Below are 12,999 nucleotides of genomic sequence, written 5' to 3'. Positions count from 1 at the left end.
CACCCATGATTTCCGCTCCACACCTACCGAATAGTTTCAAGGCATTATGGTAGAAAACTGACACGTTGCTATTCTTGCATTTCTTAGGCAAATTCATCGTACCATTTAGCATAGCTCAAAAAATAATTGTATCAAATTATAAAATGTAATAAAAGAAAACAAAAAAAATTCATTAAAAAAAAATCTCTAATCCATTTATCCACTTCAGTTAAACGACATCGTATCATCACATTCCTTTTCCTTACAATTCTAGGGTTTTATCCAATATTTCCCTCCCAAATCAACAATGGCTTTTTCTCTAACTCAGACCAAATTCACATTGCGATTCAACTCTTATCATCACAGACTCAAACCCCTTCTACGAAAATCCTTGAAAACGTTAATCTCAATGTCACAGGGAAAATCCAAAAGACCAATTTGCCCTTCATGTTCCAAACCCACTCGAACTTGTCTCTGTTCTCGAATCCTCACTCCTCCAATCCCTAATTCCGTCAATGTAACCATTCTTCAACACGCTCTTGAGTCTAATCATCCACTTAATTCTACAAGAATTGCTAAAATGGGTCTCAAGAATCTCACAATTGCTACTGTTTCTGATATTAGTTTTCAATCTCGATCTCTTCTTCACTTATTTGATCCCAATTTGTCAAAATCTTTGTTTTCTGAATTCTGATGAAATTGAAGATACCCATGATTTGTTTTGCGATAAAGATTCAAACTTGATTGATATTGATATTATTGATAGTGATGGTTTGAAAAATGATGTTGATGGTGTTATTTTTAATTCTAAGGTTGAAACTGTTAATCAAGTGAATGATGATGGTGTTGTTGTGAACGATGAAGTTAAGAAAATCCCAATTCATCGAAAATGTGATGATCTTACTAGAGGTTATGAATGATGATGATGGTGTTTAGTTGGAAGTTGGAATTGAATGAGATGAGCTTATATGGTGAAGTTGCATTTGAAGTTGGAAGTGAATGAGATGTGCTTATATGGTGAAGTGAGATTGATTTTTAAATGAGATTTCTAATTTATTTTTTTTTTTATGGTATCATTCAAATTGATTTTTTAAACTTTCGTTCAAAATTAATAATTATAATAATAATGTTATGTGACCCGTAGATGTGATATGACTCGATCAACTCATCCTCTATTTTAAATTTCGGTGAGTTTGACTTTGAATCAGCATCTTGTTTACAAAGTATGGGTTGAATCAGCATCTTGTTTACAAAGTATGGGTTCACGACACACTTGATAATATGCTGGTTGACTTTCTTGTTTGAAGCTAAGAAACAATCAATCATCCTTAATTTCTGCCTTGCAGCTGCAACAAATATGTGTGAGTTCAATTTCCTTTATCTTCTTTATATGTTTCACATAAAATCATAACAATGGTAGAAACTATGCTGATTTACATGTTTCTATATCTAAAAGTTTGCAGCAGGTACTGTAGTCTAGTATATTATTCGAGGTAGGTTTTTTATTATTGATCCAATGGTAATAGGGCGTAAATTACTGGAACTTGAAGTCAAAATAGCAAAGAAGATCTTGATTTCATATCGAGATCGTGTGCGTATAAAAGTTAAAACTACCCATAATAAAACGGAAATTCTCAGTGATGTTGTGTTTGAGTGGCTAAATGAAACAGAGATACTCATACAAGAGGTGGAGAATCTGATGGCACAAGCAAGAACACAGCACCTCGATGAATTTACGAAATTGGCAGAAAAAGTAAAGGCACATAACATGAAATTTGAATTACTTGACCCATTTTCAACTCCAATTCCAAGTTTAGAGGGACTCTCCAATGGAAATATTCTGTGCTTTAAATCTAGAGAGAAGGCTACCGATCAACTTTTAGTGGCGCTGCAAGATGATACTTGCTCTGTGATTGGATTGTATGGTAGGAAGGGCTCGGGTAAAACAACATTGGTGAAAGCAATGGGTGAGAAAGTTAAGTATTTAAAGATTTTTCATGAAGTTTTATTTGTCAAGGTGACCCAAAATCCAAATATCAGAACAATGCAAGATGAAATTGCTGACTCGTTAAATTTAATATTTGATAAAAATAGTGAAGCTGGAAGAGCCAGAAGAATATTCTCAACAATAGAAAGTATGAATTGTCCAATTCTGGTGATTTTTGATGATGTTCGAGCAAAATTCGACCTAGAAGATGTAGGCATTCCTTGCAATAGTAATTTCTGCAAGATCATTTTGACCACATGTTACCGACAAGATTGTGAATTGATGTACTGTCAAAGGGAGATTCAACTCGATCCCTTATCTAGTGAGGAAGCTTGGTTTTTGTTCAGGAAACATTCAGTCATTCATGAAAATAAAGAGTACTACTCATCTGACTTATTGGATGTGGCAGAAGAAGTTGCTTTTGAATGTGAAGGGTTACCTAGAACAATTAAAGATGTTGGATATTCCTTAAGAAGTAAACCAATTGAGGAATGGAAAATAACACTAGATAGTCTGAAACATTCAATGGCCAAATGGCAAATTTTTCTTAGTTTTAGAGGAGAAGATACACGCTACTCTTTTACACGTTTTCTCTATCAAGCTTTATCTCAAGGGGGGTTCAAGACTTTTATGGATGATGGAGGACTGCACACTGGAGACCAAATTTCACCCTCTCTTCTAAATGCAATTGAAGCATCGAGGCTTTCGATTATTGTTTTATCTGAAAACTATGCAAATTCCTCATGGTGTCTTGAAGAACTTGTCAAGATTCTGGAGTGTAAGAAATCAAAGAATCAAATAGTTTGGCCAATCTTTTACAAAGTGGACCCATCAGACATAAGGCATCTGAGAAAATGTTATGGCAAAGACATGACTCAACATGAAAATAAATTTGGAATTAACTCAGAGAGAGTACAAAAATGGAAATCAGCTTTGACTGAAGTATCTAATTTGTCCGGAAAGGCTTATACAACCGGGTATGTAATATACTTCAAACGACTTCTATTTGCATTATTTCATAATAACCAAATTTAGACATGGAATATTTTGCTGTTTAAGTTTTGTTTCTAGTTTCATGGCAGGTTTTCTATTCTATGTGAAAGTTTGTTCTTGTGAAAATCTGATAGTCATATTAAACTTCATATGTTTTTTGACTGAATAAATTCAAAACTATTTGCATACCTGAATTGAAAGATTTTGTACATACTTTTGCAGGTACGAATCTGAATTTATTCAAAAGATTGTAGAAGATGCCTGATAGAAATTTAGCAAGTGTACTAAATAGCCGTCAAGTAGTATAATAAAATCGTTCTCTCCGCAGGGATTGTTCTAAATCAACTGTAAATTGAAGACATACTCATGTAAATTGACATAAATTGTAAAAAGGGGGTTCTTGTTTGGTTTCAAGTTCAAATTTTTAAACTTCGGAATTACTTTGGTGTTTAGATTGATGTAAGAAAAGCGATTGGTCCTTTTTGGGTCATCTAATTACTATTTCTCTTGGTAATTTCATGTATGATAACGAATTAGTCGAATTAGTTTCATGATTTGATTAAAACATAATTGATTATGCCCAATGTCTTGGTAACATAATCCTCTCTCATGATCATCAATCCCTAATGTCTTAGTAAGACCTATGATCATGTGAGGAAGAAAAACTTTAATCTTTTAATCTCAATTAACAATCCGAAATGTCTTAAGTGAAAGTTAATTGATTAATCGTTCCTAGATCGATGATTTATTCCTATCGTCATAGTAAAACAAATCATTGCAATCATCATATAAGTCGCGAATTCATACAAAGCATTAAGCACAAAGAACAATCAATAGAAACTAACTTCGTAATTCATTAATCATATCATATGACAATCACATAATTCAAGATCAAAAGTAATTAGAATCACCTAAGGACCAATCATGAGAATTTAGCTAGACATTGCAAATTCAGAAATTACATCAATTAAAATGAAAGAAAGCATGATTACAAGAAGAATCTTGATGTGTTTCCACACTGGAATCCTTGCTTGGTCGCTCTTGATCCTCCAAAATCGCTCCAATAGCTGTTCTTTTGCGTAAAAATTCGATAATGATCCAGATCTGATGTTTCCTTTTTATAAAAATGATCAAAAGTAACGTTTTCCGCCTGAGGCACAGAATTTCCGCCTCAGGCGTAAAGAATTACGTTTCAGGCACAGCTTTTTCCGCCTGAAACGGCAAAACAGTGAGCAATCTTGGTTCTTCAGTGAAATTTCCGCCCCAGGCGTAAAGAATTCCGCCCCAGGCGTAAAAATGCTATAAAATCCAACAATTTTCATTTGCTCTCTTCCTTCGCATGTAGCTTCAAATCAATGTCTTATTCTTCATGATTTAGGTCAAAAACCTCTAAAATCACTTGAAAATGGTCTTTATTTCCATGTAATGACTAACGTCATCACAACCCCAAACTTGAACTTTTCCTTGTCCTCAAGGAATATCTCAATCTCTAGGAAAACAAAAACACTACCTCGATTCATCTGGCTAAACAAACTCAAACCCAATCAAGTTAGACGTAATTTGCATGATATTTCAATGATCAATTTCGTCATGATTCAAGTACACACAGTTTCAAATTTAGGCAAAACAAAGAGCATCAAACAAAGATTGACCATACTTAATTTCTTCACACCCTCACCGACTCTCCTGTTTAAGGGTAATATAATCACTCAATCAACACATCATAACTAGACTACTATAAATTTGCAGACATTCTCAAAAATCAATCACCATGTCATGAGCACACACATTAGAGGACTTTTAAAGGTTATAACGTGGCCTGGTTAAAAGGTGGATGGTGGCTTTTCTGGTAAGTGAGTAAAAAAACTTGAAATTAGATACCACTGAGTCGAATAGATACAACACCCCACCCCTATTTTGTAAGAATTTATACTTAGAGAACAATTCACAAAATTCCTTTTTGTTTTCAAAAAGATCACCATGATTATTATTTTTTTTTTCTTCTTTTTTTTTTTTTTTTTTTTTTCGATACTTCTTTTCTTGGTGAACTTTTGAATTTTTCTTTCATAATTTGGAATTTTTCTTTTATAATTTTTTTTAGTTCTCTAGTATAGTATATCCACCCCAAACTTAAGTTGTTGCTAGTTCCAAAAGCAACCCCAAACTTAGTGAAATGCATTGTGCAAAAACCACTAAAGGTATCTAATTTTCCAAGAAAATCATTTTTTTTTTTTTTTTATATTATTTTGATAACTTGGGTCAGATACAAACAAAACATTTTTCTTTAAGCTCAAAAGGGGTTAAACAACGGATAAGCAATGATAAGGGTGGCTAGAACAGGCTCAAGGTACCAAACAACTTGCCTCGTGTGTACATCACAACAATAAATCAATTAAAGAGAACATGCGCAAATTCTAGAGACATAGCTAAGTGTGGAATTCTCATAATCATCAAAAGAAATCAGTGTTTGGGCTCAAAATCTCACAGTTTTTGGCTGAATTAAACTATGGTCAATATTTGTGAGAGTCCCTAAGCCTTGCCTAAATCATCACTATGATGCATCCGAAACAATCAAAAACATCACAAATTCATATCACACATTTGGTCAACAATTTTGAATCTAAGATGATAGCCAAACAAATTTCAATAGTGTGAGGTTTTCAAAAAGACTAAGACATTCAAAGAAAACAAAACGACTAGCTCAAGTACTTATTATAGACCAACATCAAGCATGCAACAAATTAAACAAAGGAATCATAATACACAGGCCAAAAAGAATCTATAGAGGAGAAGGACAGTAAAGGTGAATGGCACAAAACCTCAATCCTGCTCGGGCATGTTATGATCATGATCAAACGAGGCAGATTTCCAGGAAATTGCATTGATGAGGACCCTCCTTCATCTGGAAGGCCAGCTGCCCTCCTTTGGCGAATGTAGGTAGCACGGTTCATTTCATGTGTAGCCGCCATGCTCCTAACTCTTTGATTGTGAGCTTCATCAAAATCATGCATCGTTGGATATCTCGGATAGAAATATGCCGGGACTTGCTCCCGGTAACGCATGGATGCTTGCCATAAGGCGGATGAAGTGTCATAGTGGTCCGCCATATCAATGCCCTGTTGGGTGCTCATGTCCATTTTCCACACCATGTCAGCAAGAACATTCACATCAAATTGCGGAGCTGGAAAACTCTCCATTTCCGGAGCCTGTGGCACTTCATGGTGCATCACATTTTCAACATTCTCCTCCCTTTCTTCACCTCCTCCCTCAACCGTGTAATCCATTACATCATCCACATCAGCAAATGGAATGAATGTCTTTCCGAAAGTTTTTCTTCTCACATCTCTCGCAAAAGCCGTAGTGACTTTTCTAGGCTCTTCCATTTGATCATCATCAAAAGTAGCAACATTTTGATCCAGACACAGTTTAGTGATCAAACAGAGATGTGTTTAGGACTATATGACCCGGGATCTTTCTGGATAATTGCAGACAAATCATCACTCAGAATTTTGCCCAAATCTATGTCATCTCCTAGCAAGATAGCTTGAAGTGCTAGCCCTACATCCATAGGAATCTCAGAATTGTTCCCACTTGGCTCCACGTTATTTATCCAAAATTCAGCCCAAATCCGTGGAATATCCAACAAATGAGCGGTTTTAAACCGCTGGGGTGGGAGCTGTCTAGATGGTCTCACCCACACACTTCCGGGTACAGTCAGCTGAGATTTTAAAGCCTCACGCTTATCTGATGCCATGGTTGCCCTATTCTCACGTCGATGATTCAGAACACAGAATTCAGGAACATTAAAATGAAATATCCTATTTATAGTTTCCGGGGAGTAGTCTACATCTACCCCGCGTACTTTAGCAATCCGTGGTGACGAATTTTTCACTCGCCATGCATTACTCAAAAATTCTAATGCTAAAGTACGATTTCCAGACCGAAGACAGAAATTAAACTCATACCAATGCCTGTTGCGGAATTCTGCTTCAATTAAGGGAAATGCTAGCACTTCATCAGTGAGACGCTTTTCAGGTTTGAAGTCCTTACTTTTGAGAGTCTGGTACCGATTGAAGGCCGTTGGACGAACAAAACGTGACCGAGGAATTTCAGTCACAACCCGCGTTGGAGGAGGTGGTGATTGCTCTCTAGGCGGTGATGGTGGAGGAGAAGGCGAAGGTGACGGTGTAGGAGTTCGGACTACTCTCCTTTTCTTCACCACTTTTGACCTTGATTTTGAAGACCCAACTTCAACTTCTTTATCTTTTGAGGATTTTTTGAATATGTTCTTCATGGTGAGAAAGGTAAAGATTGAGAAGGGTGATTGATGGAAAAGATGAAGATTTATGGTGGTTTTTGGGTGAATTTTCGTGTAGGGTTTTGAAGGGTTTTTGATTTTGGTTTTTGGAAAAATTTGAAGAATTGGTTGTTGTTGATGATGGGTTTTGAAGAATAGAGTTGGATGGAAGAATTTTCGTGGGTTTGGTGTTATGGGTGTGAGAGAGGTTGTTGTTTAATGGGGTTTTGAAGGATTTGGGAGGTTTAGGTTCAAGAGGGGTTTGGGATTTGAGGGAAGAATTGGTGAAAGATAAATGGTGAATTTGTTGTGGTTGTTGTTTTAATGAAGGATTTGTGTTGGGTTTGAAGGTTTGGATGGTTGTTAATGGAGGATTTGTGTGAGGAAGGAGATGAAGTTTGAGAGAAAGGATAAGGTTTGTTGAAGAAGATGAAGTTTGAGAGAAAGAATGAGGGTTTCATGTGTGTTTACGCCTAAAACGAAATTTTTCCGCCCCAAACACAGATTTTTCCGCCCAAAACGGCAAAACAGAGAGCACCATTTTTTTCAGTGTGATTTTCCGCCCCAAACGGCAGTTTTTCCGCCCCAAACGGCAAAATATTGAGCAACCCAATTTCTTCAGGATTTTTACGCCCCAAACGTAATTTCTTCCGCCCCAAACGGCAAAACAGAGAGCACATGAATTTTCTTCAAAATTTTTACGCCTTAGGCTCCATTTTTTTCCGCCCCAAACGTAATTTCCTGGTTGTACACTTTTCACACTCCTCTTTTTTTTTTTTTCAATTTGACCTGCAAAACACAAAAAAATCAAAAGAAAAACTATTACGGTTAAATAAAACCTTGGGTTGCCTCCCAAGCAGCGCTACTTTTAGCGTCATTAGCTCGACGGTCTCGAAACCTCATGGGTCTTCGAAAAGTACTGCCACCTTGTGGCGATTAAAATCTCCTCCCTTATAAAACTTGAGTCTTTGTCCATTTACTTTGAAAGATTTCTCCTCCTCTCCTGGTGTAAAAATTTCCACAGCCCCGTGTGGAAAAACTTCCTTAATGACAAACGGACCAGACCACCGAGACATCAGCTTACCCGGGAACAACCTTAAACGAGAATTGAATAACAAGACTTGCTGTCCTTTCTTAAACTCCTTTCTTACCAGCCCTTTATCATGATACTTCTTTGTTCTTGCTTTAAAAATCACGGCATTTTCATATGCTTGCATCCGCCATTCTTCAAGTTCATTCAGCTTAAGCAATCTTTTCTCACCCGCAAGACCTGCATCAAAATTTAAAAATTTCACAGCCCAATATGCCTTGTGTTCTAGCTCAACCGGTAGGTGACATGCTTTGCCATAAACTAGTTGGTACGGAGAGAACCCCAAGTGTGTCTTGAACGCGGTTCTATAAGCCCAAAGTGTATCATTAAGCTTCATTGACCAGTCTTTTCTTGAAGTAGAAACCGTTTTCTCCAGAATTTGTTTCAATTGCCGGTTAGATACTTCAACTTGTCCACTTGTCTGAGGATGGTATGGAGTGGCCACCTTGTGCTTGACATTGTATTTCTCCAAGACATTCTCCAAGTATTTGTTACAAAAATGTTTGCCTCCATCACTAATGAGAATTCTAGGAACCCCAAACCGAGTAAAAATATTTTCTTTAAGGAACTTCACCACGGTATGAGAATCATTCGCTTGGCAAGGAATAGCTTCCACCCATTTTGTAACATAATCTACACACACCAATATATGAAGATTAGACCGTGAAGATGGAAAAGGTCCCATGAAATCAATCCCCCAACAATCAAAAGGTTCTACTTCGAGCATTTGGTTTAGAGGCATCTCATCCCGCTTTGAAACATTGCCGGTCCTCTGGCAATTATCACATCTTCTAGCAAACTCTACACAATCTGCAAACAGTGTCGGCCAAAAGAAACCACTTTGAAGCACCTTTGCTGCTGTTCGTGGACCACTGTGATGACCACCATATGGAGAACTATGGCAATGCCACATTATGCTTTGTGCCTCTTCCTCATCAACACATCTACGGATCAAGCCATCTTGCCCCACCTTAAATAGGTATGGATCATCCCAAAAATAGAAGTTAGCATCTCTAAAGAATTTCTTCTTTTGTTGATAGGAATAGTCCTCCGGAATTTCATTTCCTGCTTTGAAATTAGCCATGTCAGCAAACCAAGGCCTTTGAGAAACCATCAGCAATTTTTCATCCGGGAACTCTTCGTTAATGCACTTCTCTTTTGTGGTCACCATTGGATTTTCTAACCTTGACAAATGGTCAGCGACCACATTCTCCACACCTTTCTTGTCTTTTATCTCCAAATCAAATTCCTGCAAAAGTAGTACCCACCTCAAGAGGTCTAGGCTTTGAGTCGCCTTTTGTGAGGAGGTACTTAAGTGCCGAGTGATCTGAAAAAACAACAACTTTCGATCCAATCAGATAAGAGCGAAATTTTTCCAAAGCAAATACTATTGCAAGCAACTCTTTTTCAGTAGTTGTATAATTGATTTGGTTTTCATTCAAAACCTTGCTTGCATAATATATAGCATGGAAAAATTTCGCATGTCGTTGGCCAAGCACCGCTCCAACCGCATAATCACTTGCATCACACATTAATTCAAAAGGGAGATCCCAATTAGGTGCAACGATTATGGGCGCGGTGACCAACTTTTCTTTAATCACAACAAAAGCATTCAAACATTCATCATCAAATTTGAATTCATTTTCCTTCACAAGGAGGTTACTTAAGGGCTTAGCTATTTTCGAAAAGTCTTTGATGAAACGCCGATAGAAACCGGCATGTCCTAAGAAGCTTCTCACTCCCTTAACATTCACGGGAGGAGGCAATTCCTTAATAACCTCTATCTTTGCTTGGTCAACTTGAATGCCCTTTGAAGAGATTTTGTGTCCAAGCACAATACCTTCTTTAACCATAAAATGACATTTTTCCCAATTTAAAACTAAATTGGTACTTATGCATCTCTTCAATACGGCATTCAAATTGGCTAAACATTTATCAAAAGATTTACCAAACACAGAAAAATCATCCATAAATACCTCGATTGTGTCCTCCATCATATCAGCAAAAATAGATAGCATACACCGCTGGAATGTGGCCGGTGCGTTGCACAACCCGAAAGGCATCTTCCGGTAAGCAAATACTCCAAAAGGACAAGTAAAAGCTGTTTTCTCCTGATCCTCTGGGTCTACCACAATCTGATTGTACCCAGAATATCCATCCAAAAAGCAATAATAGGCCTGCCCTGCAAGCCTTTCCAACATTTGGTCCATGAATGGAAGAGGAAAATGGTCCTTCCTTGTTGCCGAGTTCAACCGCCTGTAGTCTATACACATCCGCCACCCAGTGACGGTTCGAGTGGGTATCAGTTCATTTTTTTCATTTCTCACAACTGTCATACCACCTTTTTTCGGGACCACATGGACAGGACTAACCCACGCACTATCCGAGATTGGATAAATCATACCAGCTTCTAGAAGTTTAAGAACCTCTTTCTTCACCACTTCTTTCATGGTTGGATTTAGTCTTCTTTGAGGTTGCACCACAGGTTTGTATTCATCTTCCATTTTTATCTTATGCATACAGAATCCGGGACTAATCCCTTTCAAATCAGAGATGCTCCAACCCATGGCTTCTTTATTTTCTCGCAAGACTCTAGTTAGCTTCTCTGCTTCCAAAGAACTCAACCTGCTGCTTATGATTGCCGGTTGTGAAGCATCTTCTCCTAAGAAAACATATTTTAAGTGAGGTGGGAGCTCTTTCAACTCCGGAATAGTAACTTTTAGGTCCTCCTTACCACTAGCTTTCTCTTCCACAGCATACACATTTTCAAAATCTTTTTGTGCTTCTTCTCCTTTACATGATTCAAGCTGACGGAGACAAATTTCAATCTCCTTGTCCCATTCCTCTTCCAAATCATCGATGGAATTAACAATTACTCTTTCTAAAGGTAAGGATGGTGTTTCTTCCACTAAGACATCTTCTACACTTCCTCAATCACGTCAACCTTGTAACATTGTGGCTCATCATCATGGTGTTTCATAGCTTTGAACACGTTAAACATGACTTGTTCCCCATGTGTTCTCAACATAAGTTCTCCCATCTCAACATCAATCAATGCTCTCCCAATAACAACGGCTCTACCTCGGCATCATCTTCCATATCAAGAATTACAAAATCAGCCGGAAAAACAAATTCAGCAACTCTTACCAAAACATCATGTAGTATGCCATATGGATGTACTATTGATCGATCAGCCAAAGAGAGTTGCATTTTTGTAGGTTTAGCAACGGCTCCCGGAATCTTTTTCATCATTGACAATGGCATGAGATTTATGCTTGCTCCCAAATCACATAGAGCTCGACCAACGGAAATGTTGCCAATAGAACATGGGATAGTAAAACTTCCCGGATCTTTCTTCTTTTGAGGAAGCTTCTTTTGAATTATGGCGCTACATTCCTCTGTCATATCAACTGTGTCATCATCAAGAGGTTTCCTTTTCTTTGTCAAGAGATCTTTCATGAATTTGGCATAGACAGGCATTTGTTCCAACACTTCAGCAAAAGGAATGTTAATTTGGAGATCATGAAGCATCTTCATAAACTTTTTGAATTGTTGATGATCATTAGCCTTTGCCTTCTTCTTGCGCGGATATGGCAATTTAGCATGGACAGAACTTTCTTTTTCCTCTACACCCTTGCCTTTCTTTTCAACTAACTTCTCATCATTCTCTTTTTCAATTTTTTTCTCTTTCTCATCTTCAACTAACTCCTCTTTCTCACTCTCAATCATTTTCTCTAACTCATTCTCAACTTCTCCCTCATTCTCATGTTCAACTTCTCCCTCAACATTATTTTTTTCTTTCACTCCCTCAACACTAGGCTCACTCTTTTTCTTCATTACAATCTCAGGTGAAGGAACCACTCTATTTCTCAAATTAATCGCCTTGCAACTTTCATTCCTCGGATTATCCTTTGTAGAACCTTCAAAACCATTATTTTGAGTAGCCGCGAATTGCCTTGACAATTGCCCAACTTGAGTTTCCAAGTTCTTAATTGAAGCTTCATGATTCTTGTTGGCAATATCTTGGTTGGCTTTCATTTGATCTTGGCTAACCTTCATAGCTTCGAAGTTCCCTTGAGTCACCTTTATGAATTGAGTAAGTGTATCCTCTAATTGAGAAGGTCTCCTTTGTTGAGAGTTTTGTGAAGAAGATTGTTGTTGAGATTGATTTGAGTTTTGATTTCCTCCCCAACCAAAGTTTGGATGATCTCTCCAACCTGGGTTATAAGTGTTTGAATATGGATCATACTTTGGGTTGTTCCTTTTGAAGTTGGCTAGGTACTTTGCCTCTTCTGACCCTTCAGGAAAACATTGGCCATTAGCATGCCCTTGTCCACAAAAATCACATTTCACTTCATTAGCTGCCATGACTGGCATTTGGGCATTAGGAGTGCTAGTGAGGTGTTTCAACACAGCTGCCATTTGAGAATTCATCAATGTAGATTGGGCCAAAAGAGCAGTTTGAGTATCAAGCTCTATCATGCCTGCCTTCTTCTTTGCACCACGATCATTTTCAACTCTGTACTCATTTTGAGCCATGGATTCCACCAACTCTCTAGCTTGAGTTTGATTTTTATTTTTCAAAGATCCACCTGCCGATGCATCTAGAAACATTCTAGTTTGAGCTCTCAATCCTTGTGTGAAATGCTGCAT

General features: G+C 37.6%; 3 pseudogenes; 2 read left to right on the top strand and 1 right to left on the bottom strand.

Annotated features, from left to right (window-relative positions):
- The first annotated feature begins 190 nt into the window (after positions 1–190).
- Positions 191–1,002, top strand: LOC123882205 (annotated as a pseudogene).
- Positions 1,003–1,167: 165 nt separating this feature from the next.
- LOC123882202 lies at positions 1,168–3,274 on the top strand (annotated as a pseudogene).
- A 3,973-nt stretch (positions 3,275–7,247) lies between these two features.
- On the bottom strand, positions 7,248–12,999 carry LOC123922641 (annotated as a pseudogene).

Source organism: Trifolium pratense, linkage group LG4 (genome assembly GCF_020283565.1).
Source record: "Trifolium pratense cultivar HEN17-A07 linkage group LG4, ARS_RC_1.1, whole genome shotgun sequence".
In the NCBI taxonomy this organism is placed as follows: domain Eukaryota; kingdom Viridiplantae; phylum Streptophyta; class Magnoliopsida; order Fabales; family Fabaceae; genus Trifolium; species Trifolium pratense.
The sequence above is the reverse complement of the archived record's forward strand: the minus strand, read 5'-3'. Positions and strand labels throughout refer to the sequence as shown.